The sequence below is a fragment of the Cornus florida genome, unplaced genomic scaffold, assembly GCF_030987335.1.
Source record: "Cornus florida cultivar Cherokee Brave unplaced genomic scaffold, ASM3098733v1 CherokeeBrave_3.0.0_Hap2_Chr11, whole genome shotgun sequence".
Lineage (NCBI taxonomy): Eukaryota > Viridiplantae > Streptophyta > Magnoliopsida > Cornales > Cornaceae > Cornus > Cornus florida.
The window spans coordinates 68,924,283-68,944,088 of record NW_026775581.1 but is presented as its reverse complement, the minus strand read 5'-3'; the positions used below and the strand labels follow the sequence as shown (position 1 = coordinate 68,944,088).

The 19,806-nt window shown below is 42.0% G+C and overlaps 1 pseudogene; it reads left to right on the top strand.

Annotated features, from left to right (window-relative positions):
- Nucleotides 1-358: 358 nt before the first annotated feature.
- LOC132281242 (cellulose synthase-like protein G3) lies at nt 359-19,618 on the top strand (annotated as a pseudogene).
- The last annotated feature ends 188 nt before the right edge of the window (nt 19,619-19,806 follow it).

Below are 19,806 nucleotides of genomic sequence, written 5' to 3'. Positions count from 1 at the left end.
TTGGTCAATTTATGTTTTAAATGTGTGAGGGGGACCTAATTGCACTAAATTGAAACTTAAGGGGTATTTTTTGCACGGGAGGGGTGTGATATGCACTATATGCATACTTCAAGGTGTTTCTTGCACTTGACCCCTCAATAAATATACATATTTCTTGCCCATCCACTTCCTTGTAACATGTATTTATTTAATATATCTACGTCTAAAGTCTCAAACTAGTATTTTGATACTAATTTGCCTTTTTCCCTATATATATATATATACACACACACACACACACTCACTGATTAACCCTAGCTAGCTTGGATATATATATCATATATGGTGTGATCGTAGTAGCAGGCTAAGCAGCAGAGAAATGGAGGGTATAACCACAACCACCACCAAAGTTCCTCTTCACAGGCTTAGGGTCGCACGTGCCACGGCAGTGAACCGTGTGTTTGCAGCAGTTTAGACATGTGCCATCTTCACACTCTTCTATCACCATGTACTCAAAATCCTCCACTCCACTACCTTACTCTCATCATTCATCTCCATCTCCCTTTTCTTCTCCGATCTTCTCCTAGGGTTGATGTGGTTTACAACGCAGTCTTTTCGCATGCGTCCAATCCACCGTCAGGAGTACCCTGAAAACCTGGACAGAGTACTCACGAGCAAGAAAGATTTTCTGGGGTTGGATGTGTTTATATGCACTGCAGATCCATACAAAGAGCCACCCATGAGTGCAGTGAACACGGCGTTATCGGTGATGGCTTATGATTATCCGGCAGAGAAGCTTTCGGTCTATGTCTCGGACGATGGAGGCTCTCAGTTGACTCTCTTTGCTTTGATGGAGGCTGCTAAGTTTGGAAGACACTGGTTACCTTTCTGTAGGGAAAACAACATCATAGAGAGGTCTCCAGATGCTTATTTCAGATCCAACTACTCTAACACTGAAAATATGAAGGTAATGGGCTTACTAGTTTGGTGTGTTTAATTAATTGTTTTTCTATGTATCTTCGTTATTAAGTTGCAATACAATGTTTGAAAGACGCGTAATAGAGGACGATGATTCATCAATCATAATGAAGCCATTCCTCTCGGTCACGTAAAAGAGTTTATCATTTTCAACTAATGACACATGTTATTTTAATTTGAGTGTTTTTAAATGTGAACGTTCGAATTTATTCAAGAGATTCCTTATCTACTAGGTTCTAATATTTTTTATTTTTTGTTCGAAAAAAAAAAAAATCATAATTTACACACAAATAAATAAACAAAAGAGGAAAATCTATGCACACTTTTAGTTGGATTTGCATTTTATGTGGGAAGAAGATATAAAATGGAAAAGTCAGAAATGGAGGCACTCCATTTTCTTCCCTGCGTTTGAATAAAGTAGTGGCGTGGGTTCTTGTGTGTGTTTTGTATGCATCCTTAGCTATAATATAATTTATATATTGGGTCCAACACCGTCTGTAGTTGTCACACCCAACAAAAATCCAAGGGTGCTGTAGGTGCAAAATTTCGCTCAACCAATAATGATTAAGAAAAATAAAACAACTCACTCAATCAATAGTAAAATAAACAAGAACAATATATCTCGAAGCGTAGAATTGCTTGATCCCCTTATTGGAGGTCTTAACCTCTATTTATATACAAAAGATTGTAAAATTATGGTAAGACTTGCGTTGCTTGCCCTCCAATTCTTTCTATATAAACATTCTTTACTAATAGAGTTCTTTCCATTGTCTAATTTTCCATACATAGAACTTGCCTTGTACAGAACTTCCTATCTCAGAATTTTCCTTCTACGGTAAATCCTTCAACTGGTAGGACTTGTGCATTCTTGAATAACTGGGCTGAACATATTTTGATCCGGCTGGGCTTGAGTAACGGACCGGATGTTAAATATTAACAAGTTGGGCTGATGACCTCTTGATTCGGCCTTGATGGAGGTTGGAGGACAAATAACAACGGTCTTGGGCTATAAATACCCTCAATTTGGGCTTGAGCATGATGGGCCTTATATGTCCTTGGAATGTAGATATGTGCAGTGATGATGTGTGCGCTTTTTATTGGAGGGAGTTTTTTTCCCTCCACACTTTACCCCAAATTTCATTTTTAATTGAGTGACGGCTCCTATTAAAGAGGGAATTGAAACCGGTTTTTAACTTTGCTTCAGAAACGGTTCGAGGTCTTTCTTTATTACTCCGTCATACAAGATTTTGCAAGAGTTACATTCGCCCTTGCTGCACTCTTCATTCCATCGCTTTGTCAGGTTAGTTTTTTTTTTCGCATCTTTCTCTTCAATCTTTCATTATGAGTACTTCATCTACTCCCGAACGTATAGACATTGGGGATTCTGAATCCACACCTTCATCTTCCCCCGTTCGCATTAGGGCTCCCTCTCCTAGGGTTTCTCCAGATCGTGTTTCGTCGAATCCATTAGGCACTTCCCCCCTTCCAGCCGAGACATCCACCTCAGGCTCTGATTATGTTCTTACTCATGAAGAGAGGAAAGCAATCATCTCTATTCGCCGCATCAAGTTCTCTATTGCTTCGGTAATGGAAGAATTTGATATTGCTGAGGGAGTAGAAATTGCAGAATATCCCGAGGGTGCCGATTTTACCTCCGGCGAGGGAATTGAAGAGAGTGAATTGCTTCTTTCGGTAGGGCATCTTAACGCCCTCCGATTCCCTCTTCATCCCTTCTATCATTTAGTTTTCAACAAGTTAGGTCTTGCCCCCCTTCAGATAAATCCTAATTTCTTTCGCATCCTTTCGGCACTGTTGGTGGGCCGAAAATTAGAGGCTTTGGATTTGACCCTTGCCGACCTTCTGCTTACTTACAATATATCTAAGCATGGGACCGAGCCTGGTCACTTCTTTTTTACCTCTCCCCTTCATCAGATGATATGCATGAACCTTCCTTCATCCGAAAAGAAGTGGAAAAAAATGATGGTTATAGTTAAAGGAAAATGGTTCGTGCCCCAATCAATTACGCTCCCCATCCCGCGCAAGTTCGGGAAATTAGGTATAGAATACTTAACCTCCCTTCATACCAAGTGTTCTGGCTGTTTTCCCTGCCAAGTCTTAATGTTTCGCCGTACTTATGAGTTTCTTGGTGTTTTTTCAGCTACATTCCCATCCTCCGCAGCAAGGAACAGACTTTCTTTTCTTGAGGAACGAGTCTGGAGTGACCCCTCGCCTATCGAGGACCTGTTAACTTCTTCAAACCTCAGGGATATTGCCTCCAGTGCTGTTGCTGTAGACCTCATGGATCTGTCTCTACCATCCTTTGACAGTTTCCCCATGACTGAGGAAGAGATACGGAGGGCTGAGGCTTTAAAAAAGAAAGCAGAAAATGCCCAACCCTTGGTCGTTATTAGATCTACTGAGGATGAGGTGGAGGCTAAGAAACCACCAATGAAGAAATCTCGCCTCAACCCCCCATCCTTTGGCAAGGGCAAGGTCCCTTCTAAAAGCAGAGGGAAAAAAACTGGAGAGGCCGAACCTGAAGATGAAGTCAGGGCCTTTGTTCTGGCTGAGACTGGGGCTCCTTGGACTCCTTCCTTCTTCAGGGCTGATAAGTCAGTCCTGCACTCAGGGGATTCTGTGATTACAGACCCGTCAGCTGCACTGGCGGTGGCTCGAGGGATGTGGCTCCCAAAGGACGAGGAAGCCATCAGCCAAATGGGGTTGGAACAACTACTCCCCTCTGCCCCGGTCCGGGCCATAGAGGTTCGCATTGCTCCTTCAAAATTATGTTACTCTTGCTTGCTTATGTTTCCATTTATGCTCATATTTGTTCCTCTGTTTTACAGAGTCTATACCACACCATGGCCCTCTGCGCCACTGCTGAAGCCCAATCCCTCTCCATCAAGAAGCTGGAAATGGATCTTGACAATGCAGAGAAGAGAGCCACCACTGCCTCTACCAATCTGAAGATAGCTTCTGAAGCTAAGGATGCGTATAAGAGGCAGTTGGCAGCCTCTGAGGCTAAGGTGGATTCTCTTCAGGCTGAAGTTCAACGCCTGACTGAGGCTCTTACTACTTGCTTCAAGGCGGGGAAGCAAATGCAGGGGCGCTACTCCTGTCTGGCACACCTGGCTAGTGCTAAAGCGTTCCGGTCTGGCTATAATCAGGGCTCAGGCCCTAGGACGATGGATCCGGACGCTTTTGACAAGCAGGTGGGGGTGCACTTCCCATATGATGAAGGGCCAGAGGCTTTGGAAGCTGAAATCCGTTTTGCCGAGATGGTGAAGGCGCACCTGAAAGGTACTCCTAGCTCTTCTGCCCCTGCAGCTTCAATTCCTCCTACCCCAAGTCCTACTGTAGTGGATGCCTTTGAATCTACTCCCTTCGATCCGAAGAGGAAGTAGAACCATGTATTTTGTTTTTATGGACAGCATGTTTGGGATAATGAATATAATTTTTTGTTTTAGGCTTTCAATACCTGATTTGTTTTTGCTGTATGCTTTTGATACTGTTCATATTTTTCTGACTGGTAATGTGTTTAAACAAAACACATTGTCTTTATGCTTCGGATTTATGCTATCCTAGAAAAAACAAGAATGGTGGGAAGAAGGAGATCCTTTTAACAGTTTAGTTGATATCTTAGGATGATTCATATGGACAATGATTTCACTGTTAAGTGAACTCTCCTTGCCTTTTACTTGCCTACAGTAGACGTATACATACTCTTTCCTTCTCGTGTGTTCCTGATGTGGGGTGGATCATGATGAACTTATGATATATCCACATCCACAGGGTATTAAACACTTGGATTCCGGAGGAAAGAGTTCTGATCCGGGCACCAGAGGTCTGAAGCGAATTATTCCTCGGCACTGAGTGTGGAGGAATATTGTTGAATAGGACACTTAGGGTCCGAAGCTGTCTCGGATACTTAGGATTGTTGGCGGATTGTTCCTCGGCACTGAGTCGTGGAGGAATAGTGCTGAATAGGACACTTAGGGTCCGAAGCTGTCCCGGACACTTAGGATCCGAGGCGAATTAAACACTCCCTGGCGCGGAGCTGGAGGGGAGGTTTTGCCGAGCCGGACACTTAGGGTCCGGAGCGAGATTTTTGCCGAGCCGAACACTTAGGGTCTGAGGCGAGATTTTTGCCGAGCCGAACACTTAGGATCTGAGGCGAGATTTTTGCCGAGCCGAACACCTAGGGTCCGAGGCGAATGATCTATTCCCCGGCGCTGAGCCTGAGGGGAGGTTTAAATGAATTATTTCCCGGCGCTGAGCCTGAGGGGAGGTTTTGCCGAACCGGACACTTAGGGTCCGAAGCGAATGAATTACTTCCCGGCGCTGAGCCTGAGGGAAGGTTAAATGAATTACTCCCCGGCGCTGAGCCTGAGGGGAGGTTTAAATGAATTATTCCCTAGCGCTGAGCCTGAGGGGAGGTTTTGCCGAACCGGACACTTAGGGTCCGAGGCGAATGAACTACTCCCCGGCGCTGAGCCTGAGGGGAGGTTAAATGAATTACTCCCCGGCGCTGAGCCTGAGGGGAGGTTTTGCCGAACCGGACACTTAGGGTCCGAAGTGAATGAACTACTCCCCGGCGCTGAGCCTGAGGGGAAGTTTGTTTATATCTTTTCTCAAACAACTTATCATGAGGCCGAGGATTCAAAAATGATAAGAGGCCAAGAAAGTAAGTAACAATGGCTGTGAAGTTTCCTATTTTTTGACTTTGGAGACTTTCCTCCTCCACTGATACTTCCTTCTTGGCAACCAAATGTTATGAACCACGCATATATGAACCATATTTCTTTTCTATTTCTATCCGATGTGGGACATAGACTAAATTTTGTCAAAAAGGTCGGTGTAAGGAATGCCTCTGGTATTGAGCTTGACAGCCTTAAATACCAGTGGGCCCTCCTTACACCGTAATTAACTATTTGAATGTTCCCATATATAACAGAATGTAGCACATACTTTTTTGTCGATGTGAGATAGAAAGTTTTAAGCACAGGCCATAACTCATGTTTTTTGTGTTTTTTTTTTTTTTTTTTTTTTTTTTTTTTGAAAAAATCATTGTGACGAATGCTTTTTAGCAGCTTGCTTCTAATTGCATAGTGCGACTTGGCATGCATAAAAATTGCCTAATGCGATGCATGCATAAAAGTTGCATAATCGTAGAGTAGTATGGCCCCCCATTTTTATAAAAAGAAACAAAAATAGAGGAGAGTTGTACTGAATATAGAAGCAAAATAAAGAAAAGTTTGGCTGACTGTGGACATACTCAGCCTTATTTGTGAAGAATTTGTAGCAAAATTGACAAAGTTAACTAATGGAAATACCTTTTCAGGTGTATTGCGTTCCAAGGACGCGCAATGGGACGTCCGCCAGCTTCGGCCAAACGATATGCTCCTTTCCCCACTACTTCGGTAACCCTGTAGGGTCCGGTCCAATTAGGTTCCAGTTTCTTTACATGAGCTGTCTCCTGCTTCAAAACCCAATCGCCTACCACAAAGCTCCTGAATCTGACGCGTTTGTTATAACTGTTACACACTTGCTGTTGGTATGCCGCGAGCCGAATTGCTGCTGCATCTCTCCTTTCGTCCACAAGATCAAGGTTATGTTCGAGTTGTTGCTCATTGTTCCCTTCCAGTACCAAGGATGTCCGAAGGGTTGGGATTATGGACTCGGTGGGAATGACAGCTTCGGATCCATATGCCATAGCAAATGGGCTTTCTCCCGTGGGTCGTCTTGGAGTGGTTCGATAGGCCCAGAGCACTTGAGAGAGATTCTCGTACCACTTTGTCTTTAATTTCTCCAATTTTTTCTTTAAGCACCCGAATATCGTGCGATTAGTTATTTCAGCTTGCCCATTGCCTTGTGGATGACTAACTGCAGCCAATTTTTGCAGGATTCCATGTTCACTAAAGAACTTTCTTGTACTTCTGTTATCGAGGTTCTTACGATTGTCCATTACGATGACTTTTGGTACCCCAAACCGGCAAATAATGTTGCTCCAAATGAAATGCTTTACTTCTTCGTGGGTGACGCTAGAGAAGGCTTCAGCTTCCACCCACTTGGTGAAGTAATCCGTAGCCAGAAGCACATGCTACTTTTTTTCCATGGTTTTGGGTAACGGTCCTACTATATCAATCCCCCATTGGGCGAACGGCCATGGATTAGCCATGGCGTGCAAACCTTCGGCAGGTTGATGCTTTATTAGACCATGGCGCTGACACTTGTCACATCTTCTTGAGTATTCCTCGGCATTCCGAGCCAAGTATGGCCAAAAATAACCTTGGGTTAGAATTTTGTGTGCAAGGGATCTTCCTCCCGAGTGGTTTCCACAATCTCCTTCATGAACTTGTTTTAGAATTGTGAGAGCCTCAGTAGGGGTTAAACACTTGAGATAAGGACCGGAGAATGACCTTCGGTACAACTGGTTATTGATGATTGAGTACTTAGCCGCGGTAAGCCTAAGCTTCCTTGCCTCAGCTTTTTGATTTGGGAGAACTCCTTCCTTGAGGTAGGCCTCGATTGGATCAATCCAGCAGGGCTCGCGTGGAACTTCCGGGATCACCATCACCTCTTGCCGGGGATTAATGCTGGGTTCTTCGAGAACATCAATTGGAACAAGCCGAATCAACTCTTCGTCTGAAGATGATGCGGCTGCGGCCAATCGATCTGCTTCGGCATTTTCATCTCGTGGTACCTGATGGAACTCGATTTGATCGAACTCCCGGATAGCACTCTCTACAGCATCCTTGTATGACTTCATACGTTCCTCCTTGGGAGAATAGTGCCCTGTCACTTGATTGATCACAAGCTGTGAGTCACTAAAAACTTTTAAACACCGTACCTGTAGCTGTTTAGCTAGCCGAAGTCCGGCGAGCAACGCCTCATACTCGGCCTCGTTATTAGTAGCTGGGAAATCTAGCAAGATTGACTGCTGTAGCTTGGTACCCTCGGGTGTTGTGATGTCAATCCCGGCCCCTGCCCTTTTCTGGTTGGAAGAGCCATTGTAATACCCCTAATTTCAAAAGGGAAAAGAATGGAATTTAAATTTTATTTTTGTGCATATTAAATTGATTTTGTATCTATATGCTTATGTGTCCAATTGTTTGTTTATTTTAATTCATTGTGTTTTTTTTTAATTGTTTGTTTATTTTAATTAAGGGTGTAATTCTTTATTTGTTGGTTTATTTTAATTAATTGTTTTATTTATTTTATGTGTTTTAGGTGATTCGTTGCTTGCTTATTTGATTTAATTAATGGGTTTTATAAAATTAATTATTTATTAAGTATTTAATTTTTGAACAGGGTAATTATGTAATTCCCATTAACTAGGGTTTTAGATACGTTTTAGTTAGGGTTTTTGGAGCCGTCTCATAAGCATCTGATATGTAACTAAACTGGGTTACTTTGTGGGCCGACGAAGTTAGGGCTCTGTGGATTAGGGTTTTAATTTTGCAATTATAAATACCTCAGTATATGTTAAACCTAGGGTTACATATGGTCGTAGCTTTTACACGGAAAAGTCTGCCAAATAGAGAGAGTTACAGAGGGAGTTTTGGTGAAAACAGAGCAGTTTGTGAGAATTTCGACTGGGGTTCCAAGGTTTAACCAAGGAGAAGGAAGGAGCAGAGGTTCTAGGAGGTTAGACAAGTTTCAGTGGATGTCGGAAAAACTGAGACCAACGGCAACAAGGGTTTGTTTGCAAACCTATTCAGGCAAGTTCTATCTTCCTCTTTCCCTTTGGGCCGTGTTCTGTGCACCTAGATAATCTCTAGGGTATAATCAAGCAGAAACTGGAATTGATATGTTTATTACGTGTTATATTGTTGGTCTGTATGTGTTGAAATCAATATCTATTACAGTGTATGCAAGTGGTGTTTCAGTTTTCTATACTTTAAGCATATGGTTTCCATCGTAGCCTTAGTTTCTGTATTTGACTGCAACTCTTGTAGACACAATATAGGAACTCTACTAGGGTTATACAGAACTCATAGGGATGTTACTATTCTATTTTAAATACGTGTGCAATCTGTTCCGTTTCTGTTTCTGCATATAGTTTCAGTTTTGATACTAAAAGCTTGGTAAGTTCAATAGCAACCTTAAGCTTTGTAATTGTTTTAAATTACTGTAATCAAACCTTGGAGATGTTAATAGAGTGATAATAAACCCTTAAGATCAGTTTAAGAAATAAACAGAAGGGTAGGGACTGACCAGAGAACGAGCAGATAGGTAAAAAACGGAGCAGAAATGAACTGGAGGCTCTCAAGAGGGAGAGAGCCGGCTCTAGAAAGTCAAGAGCCGGCTCCCCTTCAGCAAGAGTCGGCTCCTAGGGGATTGGAGCCGGCTCCAATAGGGGAAGAGCCGGCTCTTCCATTCCAAGAGCCGGCTCCAATTTGTTTTTACGTCCAGAAAGTGGTTTTAGGGCTCTGTTTGGTGTTTTGAACACTGTTTGAGCTTCTGAGTGATGCTAATGAACTGTAGGGACTTAACAGAGGATCTAAGTAGTTAATTTTAAGTGTTATTAAACTTAATGTTGCATGGTTTAAGTCTTTAAGACAAAGGATGAAGCAGTGTAAAAATATACCACGGTGTATGCTACTAACAGAGAAAGGAACTAAATGGCTTGATTAAATTTTAGAAATTTAATAAGACTTCACGGGGGATTAAATAGTTAATTTTTGGTGTTATTGAGACCCTAAATTAATTTAAGGTTAATTCTAAATTAACGGATCAAACTGTATAACACTTATGTACAATTGTATACGGTTGGTGGATGGATGAAATTTTAAATGCTTAAGCTTATTTTTAGGCATTCCAGTGGGATGTAATATATTTATAAAATAGTCTTAAATATATTATAGGGTCATTGATGTGTTAGATGTAATCTATGCAGGCTCTGGATGTTAGTTGTTGATTTATTAAATCATCCCCTGCAACTATATGGTTAATTGTTTGGATTTAAATTGCTGAAACATTTAAAAATCTTCTGTAATTAATTGGATATTGGTTTTGGATTTTAAATTGTTGTACTATCATTCGTAGTCTGTAATTTACATGGTTTTGGTTTTAAGTTGTTGAAATACTAAATACTATTCTGCAACGATGTGGATGGTTGGTTTTGGACTATAAATTACGTGCTTATTATTTATGCCTTGTAATTTACCTGGAATTATGTATTGGAACATAATTGCTGAATTCTTATACTTAATTCGGTCAATTATTTGGAATCATATATTGGATTATAATTGCTGAATTCTCACATTAAAATTCTGTCAATTATCTGGGTTTGGTTTTGCATTGTAAATTACTTGCTTATCATTTGAATGTTGTAATTTACATGGATATGGAGGATGGTATGTACCGGTATGGGACGGTGGCATACTAGGTATGGTTTAGCTCAAAATGCTAATTCCTACCTTATAGATTTTAATTGGTGAACAGTATGACTGGTTCTATCAATTATATGGACTTTGTGGATTGTATGCACCGGTATGGGACGGTGGCATACTAGGGACAGACTGATTTAAAATACTCAGTCCTACCTATTTTGGAATAAGGGAACGGGTTGTTAAATAAATCCTCCTTATATATATATAAGTCGGTACGGTTGAATACGCCGAATGACTTATTGGATTTCTTGTGAATGGTTAGGAACGGAGTTTAGATATATATGTTTATGGTACCACGAGTTGAGCTTGAGTCTCAAACTTGTTGGTTAGGGTGCGTATATGCAGTGGATGTGTAGCTGGTTATAGTAGGTTGGGTGTACCCTGTTAGGTCTAGGTACTCATGCCCACCTTTGGGTGCGTATTCACATGTTGCCTTCTATTCAGGTTGAGATCCCTACTGTAGTTCAGTGAATGTCCCATAGTGTGGATATATATATATATATGGACTAGATAGATATTGTGAGGTATCTATGGTGTATCTGCGTATCGGGTCACTGTATGGATTGCAGTTAGATTAGAACTTGCTAGTGGGCCTGACCCACTCTTTTATTATTTTTTTCAGGTGTTCGTCAGTTCTGGGCTGTAGAGCTTGATCGTGCTGAGCAGATACAGTTATTCACTCTACTGATGGCGTAGGATTTTATTTCATGTTAAGACTTGGGTTTTGTTCCAGTCTTTTGAGTACCATTGGATATTTTAGGGGTCCACTAGATGGATTCCCGAGTTGTATAAATTGGAGAACGATTTCCATTCGTGGTGGATCAGTTGTATCAAAATAGTTTTAATTATCAATGAAATTATTTATTCTGAGGTTTTCAATTATTGGATTATCATTCTAGGTTCTTTTCAGCAAAATTTTATTCATTCTTGTTTTCTATATTGTATTCTGTGTTCATTAAATTGCTAATTGTTTTGATATCCTCGGGTAATCGGGTGTGGGCCTGGCCAACCCGCATCCGGAAATCCGGGGGTATCACAACCATCAACCCGTAACTCCCAGTACGGCTCTTGAAGTGTCAGTTCCTCAGGTTGATCTTCATACTCTAGTAGGAAATCCGCTACTGACTACCCCTTGTGAGATACCTTCGGTGCATAGGTGATGTCAAAAGAGCTAAGTTCAATAGCCCATTTTGTAATTCGACCAGACAAATCTGGTTTAGCTAGGATAGCTCGTATAGGGTGATTTGTAAGTACCACTATGCTGTGAGATTCGAAGTAATGTCGAAGTTTCCTCTTGGCATAAATTAACGCCAGGATTACCTTTTCCGTCTTGCTATACCGTGTCTCGGCATCCGTCATCGTTTTGCTTGTGTAAAAGATTGGGTGTTGAACCTTGCCTCCTTCTTTAATCAACACTGCGCTTATTGCTACAGCTGATACTGCCAAGTACAGGATGAGAGTGTCTCCGGGCGTTGGAGCAAAAAGGATTGGGGGTTTTGTCATGTAGCTTTTCAATTGATTGAGAGCTTCCTGCTGCTGAGGTCCCCATATATCTTTGTTTTTGGATCGAATAGCATCAAAGAAAGGTTTATACTTATCAGATAATCGGGATATGAACCGGCTGAGAGCCGCAATTCGACCAGTTAAAACCTGCACTTCCCTGCGAGTTTTTGGCTCTTGGTTCTGTATGAGTGCCTTTGCCTGAGCTGGGCTTACTTCTATTCCTCTTTTATTTACAATGTGTCCGAGGAACTGTCCTGACGAGACGGCGAAAGAGCACTTGGTGGGGTTCAGCTTCATATTGTACCTTTTGAGAGTATCAAAGACCTCCTGGAGGTGCTTCGGGTGGTCCTCTGTCCGTATACTTTTGACCACCATGTCATCGATATAGGCTTCAACTGTATTCCCCAGTAGATTATTGAAGATTTTATTGACAAGTCACTGGTAGGTGGCTCCGGAATTCTTTAGACCGAAGGGCATCACTCTGTAGCAGTAAGTGCCCGTCTCTGTGATGAAAGCGGTTTTCTCCTCATCTTCAGGATTCATGGGAATCTGATTATAGCCGGAGTATGCATCGAGGAATGTGAGCCTCTCATAACCTGTCGTAGCATCCACCATTTGATCAATCTTGGGCAGAGGGAAGCTATCTTTTGGGCAAGCCTTGTTAAGGTTGGTATAATCTACACATACCATCCATTTCCCATTCTTCTTTGGAATGACTACTCATTTGAGAGCCATTGTGGGTATTGTACCTCTCGAATGAATCCTGCTTGTAATAGTTTATTTACTTCCTCGGCTATTATGCGATTCCGTTCAGGTGCAAACCGTCGGTGCCTCTGCTTGACCGGCCTGAATTCTGGGTTAACCCTCAAACTATGGCACGAGACAGTAGGATCGATCCCTACCATGTCCGAGTGATCCCAAGCAAAGATATCCGAATTGCACCGAATGACCCTGATCAATGCTTCCTTCTCTTCGGCTATGCAAGATGAGCCAATGTAGGTGACTTTCTGAGGGTCTCCGAGGACTACCTCTATAGCTTCGAGGGATTCCTCGGTAGGTGCTTCAGCCTCGGCTTCTTCCTCTGCCTTGAGATACTTGGGCAGAGGATACTGTAACTGCTATTTGATTGCGTCTTCGGGATTCGCCTCTAACGGAGGTGATTTCGACGTCTTCTTTGCTTCATGTAGCGTTAGCATGTAACATTCTTTTGCAGCCACCTGGTCTCCCCAGAGGTCGATGACTTCCCTGCCATCTGGGGATAAACACCTCATTACTTGATGAAGGATAGAAGGGACTCCGTTCATACGATGGATCCAACCTCTCCCCATAATGAGGTTATAAGATGGATGAATCTCCGTCACGACAAAGTTCTCCTTCAGAGTCCTCTTTGCTGCAGTAACGGATAGATCGATCACCCCAAGCGGATTCACCTTAGCACCATCAAATCCCATTAGGGGGATGGAAATTGGCCTGATGGACGATGGTGAAACCCCCAACTGATCAAAAGCTGTTTTTGTAATGATGTTGGCGCTACTTCCCGGATCTATCAGCACCCTCCTGATCATATAATTCGCTACCAGGAGGCTAATGACCAAGGGGTCCTCATGCGGGCGCTGGACTCTAGACAGATCATTGTTACCGAATCCAATGTTGATGCTGCCTGGTGCAACCGTGTTTACCGAAGACAATCTTCGTAACTTATGAGCCTCTCTCAGCCTGGATCTGTACAACTCTTCAGACTCTTCATCATCCTCTGACCTTCCGTGTATAGCATGGATAACCTTTACCTGACCGCCCTCCACCCGTCGAGGGTTAACCTCCCGAGGTTTTACGTACTCCTTCATAGCGAGATACTCCACCAACTCTCCTCTCGCTATCATGCTTTCTACCTGTCGCTGAAGGGACCTGCAGTCATTGGTGGTATGCCCATAGTCTCTATGGTAGGCACAATGTTTGCTTTTGTCCCTCTGCTCCAAGGGTTGTTTCATGGGCTGAGGAGTTGCGAACCTCGTCTTATTCTCTTGGAATAGGCGCGCTAAGGTAGTACGGAGAGGGGTAAGCCTGTCCTCTATCCTTCGCCTTTTCTCAGACGCTTGGGTGACTTGTGTGGCGGTATGAGGAACCTTCTGCATCCTTGTGCTCGCAGCTTTCTCTCGAGACTTGTTTTCCACTGTGACAAGGGTAGCGTGCTGTTCACGGTGGGCTACGTTTTCCTCCAACCGAATGTAGATTTGTGCCCTAGCGTTCAAAGTCTGCATATCCGGGGGGGAATATTTGACCAAGGATGTGTGAAACTTGGTTCCCTGGATCATTGCCAACTTAAATGTTTCGATTGCCGTGGCAGGGTGGCAATCTGCTATCTCCGAGGCCTCCATGTTAAACCTGGATAAAAAATCTTGCAGAGTTTCTCCCTTCCTTTGCCTTATGGTGAAAAGGCTGGCGATACTTTTCTTCTGCTTCTTATTTCCGCAATACTGGGCTAAGAACATAGTGCACAAGGTCTCATAATCAGGGATGGACTTGTGTGGCCTATTCCTGAACCATTCTAACGCTGCTCCGGTTAAACTGGTAGGAAAAACCTTACACATCCACGGATCGTTATGATCGTCCAGTGCCATTTTTTGCGCATAATGATCGAGATGCCGAGAGGGGTCTCCTACCCCATCGAACTGGGTGAAGGATGGCATAGTGAACTTCTTTGATCTCTCCACAAGTTACACATCGTCAGTAAAGGGGGTCTTGACCAAGGAGTTCTTGTGCTCTCTAGCCATCTCGGCTGGTGTCTGAACTCTTAATAGCTTCTTTTCGTCAAAGGCATCTTATACGCGTGCGCCATCTGGAACGCCATTGGACCATACCGTAAGCCTATGGCTGGACTCGGCCTATTCGTCCTGTGTGCGACACGGGAGATTATCCGAAGCAACCGCCTCGGACCTCGTCCCTTGCTTTTGCTGAACCTCATTAGGTCGAGCCCCGTTGGGTGGTGTCCCGTTGGCCGAAGGCTAGTGAACTGGAGGTAAATTCTGGGTGGGGGGTGGTGCTGTAGTATCACCTGGTGGTGGTTGTGGCGTTAGCCTGGCCATTACCGTGTGCAGCGTATGAGTCTGCTACTGAAGCGCAGCTATCTGGGCGAAACTTGTATCGTTTGCTTGCCGGAGTGTCTCAAATTGGTGCAAGAACTCCTCTCGCATCTTTTGCATCAATTATATCTGTTGATTCATTGCTGACTCTCCGTTTGACATTCCAGATACGACTAAGGATTTGATTTGAAGAACAAGTGGGAGTATATTTTTATACGATTCCCACAGACGGCGCCAAAGTGTAGGTGCAAAATTTCGCTCAACCAATAATGATTAAGAAAAATAAAACAACTCACTCAATCAATAGTAAAATAAACAAGAACAATATATCTCGAAGCATAGAATTACTTGATCCCTTTATTGGAGGACTTAGCCTCTATTTATATACAAAAGATTGTAAAATTATGGTAAGACTCGCGTTGCTTGCCCTCCAATTCTTTCTATATAAACATTCTTTACTAATAGAGTTCTTTCCATTGTCTAATTTTCCATACATAGAACTTGCCTTGTACAGAACTTCCTATCTCAGAATTTTCCTTCTACGGTAAATCCTTCAACTGGTAGGACTTGTGCATTCTTGAATAACTGGGCTGAACATATTTTGATCCGGCTGGGCTTGAGTAACGGACCGGATGTTAAATATTAACAAGTTGGGCTGATGACCTCTTGATTCGGCCTTGATGGAGGTTGGAGGACAAATAACAACGGTCTTGGGTTATAAATACCCTCAATTTGGGTTTGAGGATGATGGGCCTTATATGTCCTTCGAATGTAGATATGTGTAGTGATGATGTGTGCGCTTTTTATTGGAGAGAGTTTTTTTCCCTCCACAGGTCCATATGCCACTGATAGGTACCTTTTATTTTTTTTTTTGGGTAAATAATTAATAGGTACCTTTAGTGTTCGGCATGTTTCTCTTTTTCCTTTTCAATCGCTGCCATAGGCCCATAAATATATGTATAAATATATCATATTCTTCACCATCAAAGTGAAATTTTGAAAACTCCAAATCAACAATCCATTGGTCTGTCATTTACAAGCGCGTTTTAGAAGCACTTGTAGAATTAGGCCTTTGAGTTCTGAAAAAGCTAGTGACGTCCAACCTCTCAACTGTGTAGATGCATTCTACATGAGTTGGAGTAGGTAGTAACTCTTGTACTTCCACTCGACTCCCGAATTTGTCCATAATTAAGAGAATTTTAGAAGAAGACTAGAGATAGAAGATTTTCTCTCAGTTCTTATCATTAATCTACACAACGATCTCTTTCTTAATTTTTTTTCGTTGCGTAAATCAGCAAACAAGAAAATCGAGCAATCAAGAGAGAATGGTTTGTGAGACAGAAAGTAGAGATTGAGAAGAGAAATGAGAAAGGTTGCAAGGGATAAAGAGCAAGACTAATTAGTTATACGTAGAATACAATGAAATTTTAGTGCCGTAAGTTATTAGTTTGCATGCCCCAAGGGCATAGGGGCGTAAGTATAAAGATTCATAAAGTAAGTCCTATCACTTCTGAACCACACTCCTATCTTAAATGGTGCGTGTGATACACGTGTCCACAGAAGAGAAATAAATATAATAATAATAATAATAGATTTTGGACTTTATTCACCAAGATGAAACATATGCACTACAATAGATATTTAGTCAATAAGATAACTTGGTCTTGCAAGTGATATTATCTGAGTCAAAATGAACAGAAACACAAACTTGCTTATGACACTCACGTACTCCACCAGATCAAATGCCCAAACTCGATCAGTTTCACATAATTTACCTAAGATTCTGATCCTATTATGCTTTTGATATATCCCACGTTAATCAACTACGGATATATCTTGATCATATTACAGATGATGTATGAAAGCATGAAGGTAAAAGTACAGAATGTTGTTGACAGAGGAAAGGTTGGGGATGAGCACATCAATGGCGAACAGGAACACGAATCTTTCAAGAAATGGTCCGAGGGTTTCACTCGTCAACATCATCCCACTGTAATTCAGGTTCACAACTCCAATCCAATCCAATTTTTCCTATATCCCTTCTTGTCAAATGTTCCAAAACAAGCCTTTTAGCATGCAAATCACTAAAAACACATCTAACCTGCATAAAGTTGTCTTTTCAGACACAAATTTTGTAACAAGACACAATTTGGTTGTTGCAACTAATGACTACTATGCAAGTAGGTTCTGTTGGAAAATGGCAAAGACAGAGACATCACAAGCCATTTGATGCCAAATCTTGTATACATATCAAGAGAGAAAAACCAGATGTCTCCACATAATTTTAAGGCTGGTGCCCTTAATGTCCTGGTAAGCAAACTCAATGTCACACCTCAAATTTTTTTTTTTTTTTATTTTATTTTTTGAATGTCTTGTATAATTATTGTGTTTTATAATTAATTTGAAGCTTCGGGTATCGGGAATCATGACCAATGCACCTATTATACTGAATTAGGATTGTGATATGTACTCCAACGACCCCCTAACGCCTCATAGGGTGCTGTGTTACTTCTGTGACCCTACGATTCGGACCACATTAGGGTACATGCAGTTTCCTCAGAGGTTTCATGGACTGAACAAGGCTGACATCTATGCCTGTGAGTATAAGCGTGCAATGCACATCAATCCGCCCGGGATGGATGGGCTGGCAGGCCCGGATTATGCTGGAACAGGATGCTTCTTCTCTCGCGGAGCTTTCTTTGGAGGCCCTACATCTACCTCACTTGTCACTCCAGAAATCCCGGAATTGTTCCCGGACCATATTGTCAACAAGCCCATTCATGCCCATGAAATCTTGGCATTGGCACACCATGTAGCAGATTGCAGTTATGAGAACCACACCAATTGGGGTTCCAAGGTAATTTAGCTAGCTCGTTATTGTTCTAATGTTTCAAATGTGTACATATATAGAAAAGGCGTCATTACCAGGTGTCGTTGGTCACGTTAATAAAAAATGCTAGGAAGGGTACATATATATATAGGGCTAGTCTAAAGTGCACTAGACTCCTCTATTGCAAAATCTGTGGAGGGTCAGATGTGCCTGTACGTAGTATGTGTACACATATACAATAAGAGCATCATTACCCAATGTCAATTGTATAAATCAAAGATACTAGGGAGGGTATATATATATATATAGGCTAGTCCACGTGTATGCAGAGGGTACATCAATGTATGCAGTCTTACCTTTGCATGAAGAGGTTGTTTTCGATTTTGAACCTAGTGACCTCTAGGTCAGAAAGGCACACGCTTTGTTGATGAAAACATATATAACTGGTTGTAGAATGTGCAGATGGGCTTTAGGTATGGCTCTCTAGTGGAGGACTTCTATACGGGGTATCGGCTAATGTGTGAGGGATGGAAGGCAGTGTTCTGTCAACCTGAAAGAGCAGCATTTTGGGGCGATGCACCGATTTCCCTCAATGATGCACTGAACCAGAACAAGAGGTGGAAATTTGGCCTCCTTGAGGTGGCCTTCTCCAAATACAGTCCTATGATCTTTGGTGCTCATGCTATGGGACCTCTAATGAGTCTTTGTTATACACACTATGTTCTCTCGCCCATTTGGTGCATTCCAATCACTATATATGCTTTCCTCCCTCAGCTAGCTCTCCTCAATGGACTCGTCATCTTCCCCAAGGTATGTAACTGCACTCACTAATTGAATTGTTGTGTGTAATGAAATTTACTTACATACATATATATATATATATATGTATGTTTGGTGAAGCTCAAAACAAAGGCATCAATAGTAAAGTACGACTAAACCTAACCAGAATAATTCGGAGGGGATCTTGTGCCATGGTCCTCTGCTGGTGTAGATTACTAGTGCAACGCACTACGTCGCAGTGCAACATGTACATCAAAAAGTTGTTTTGATCACATAAATAATGTAATATAGTTGTTACATAAACGGTGTAAAATTGTCGCATAAACAATGTGAATTTTTTGCATAAGTGGTCTAAATGGCACACAGAAGAAGATCCGAGTTCGATCACTAATAGCCCAAAAATTAGGCACACCTAAATGAACCTAAGAGGGGAAAAAAATGATTATCCAATAAATCACATTGACAGTGTGTGTTATAATTTTCTTTTGATTAAAAACTATGAAATTAAATGTATCACAGGTCTCAGACCAATGGTTTTTCTTGTATTTGTTTCTATTTTTGGGGGCTTATGGACAAGACTACCTGGAGTTTATTCTAGCACAAAGTAGCACACTAAGGTGGTGGAGTGATCAGAGGATGTGGATGATAAGGGGACTCTCATCTTTCTTATTTGGAACAATCGAATACTTAACAAAGACCTTGGGTATTGTCACACATGGATTCAATGTGACCAGCAAAGTAGTCGACGACCAACAAAGCAAGAGGTATGATGAAGGGAGATTTGAGTTCGGGGTCTCGTCGCCGATGTTCGTGCCGTTGGCAATGGCAGCAACAATCAATTTAGTGGCATTCCTAATGGGGTTTTCGGAAGTTTTCATGAGGGGAGGAGAGTTGGATGGATTGTTTGTGCAAATGTTTATAGCTGGTTTTGTGGTGTTGAATTGCTGGCCAGTTTATGAAGCCATGGTCTTCAGGTTTGATGAAGGAAGGATGCCTACCAAGATTACCATCATTTCAATATTTCTGTCATGGCTTCTTTGCAAAACATTTTCTATCACTCCAAGGATATGATGTCAAGAGGCTTTGGTTTGTATTTTTCTACATGTATAAAATACATATAAAGTATAGTCCGTGCCCTATAGCCTAATGGCAAAAACTCTCATCTCACCTTTTGGAGTAAGGAATTGGACCCCATGAAATTATCTCCATAATCGAGTTCATGTGGATAAACACCTGCACCGTACAACGAGCGCATTCAGAC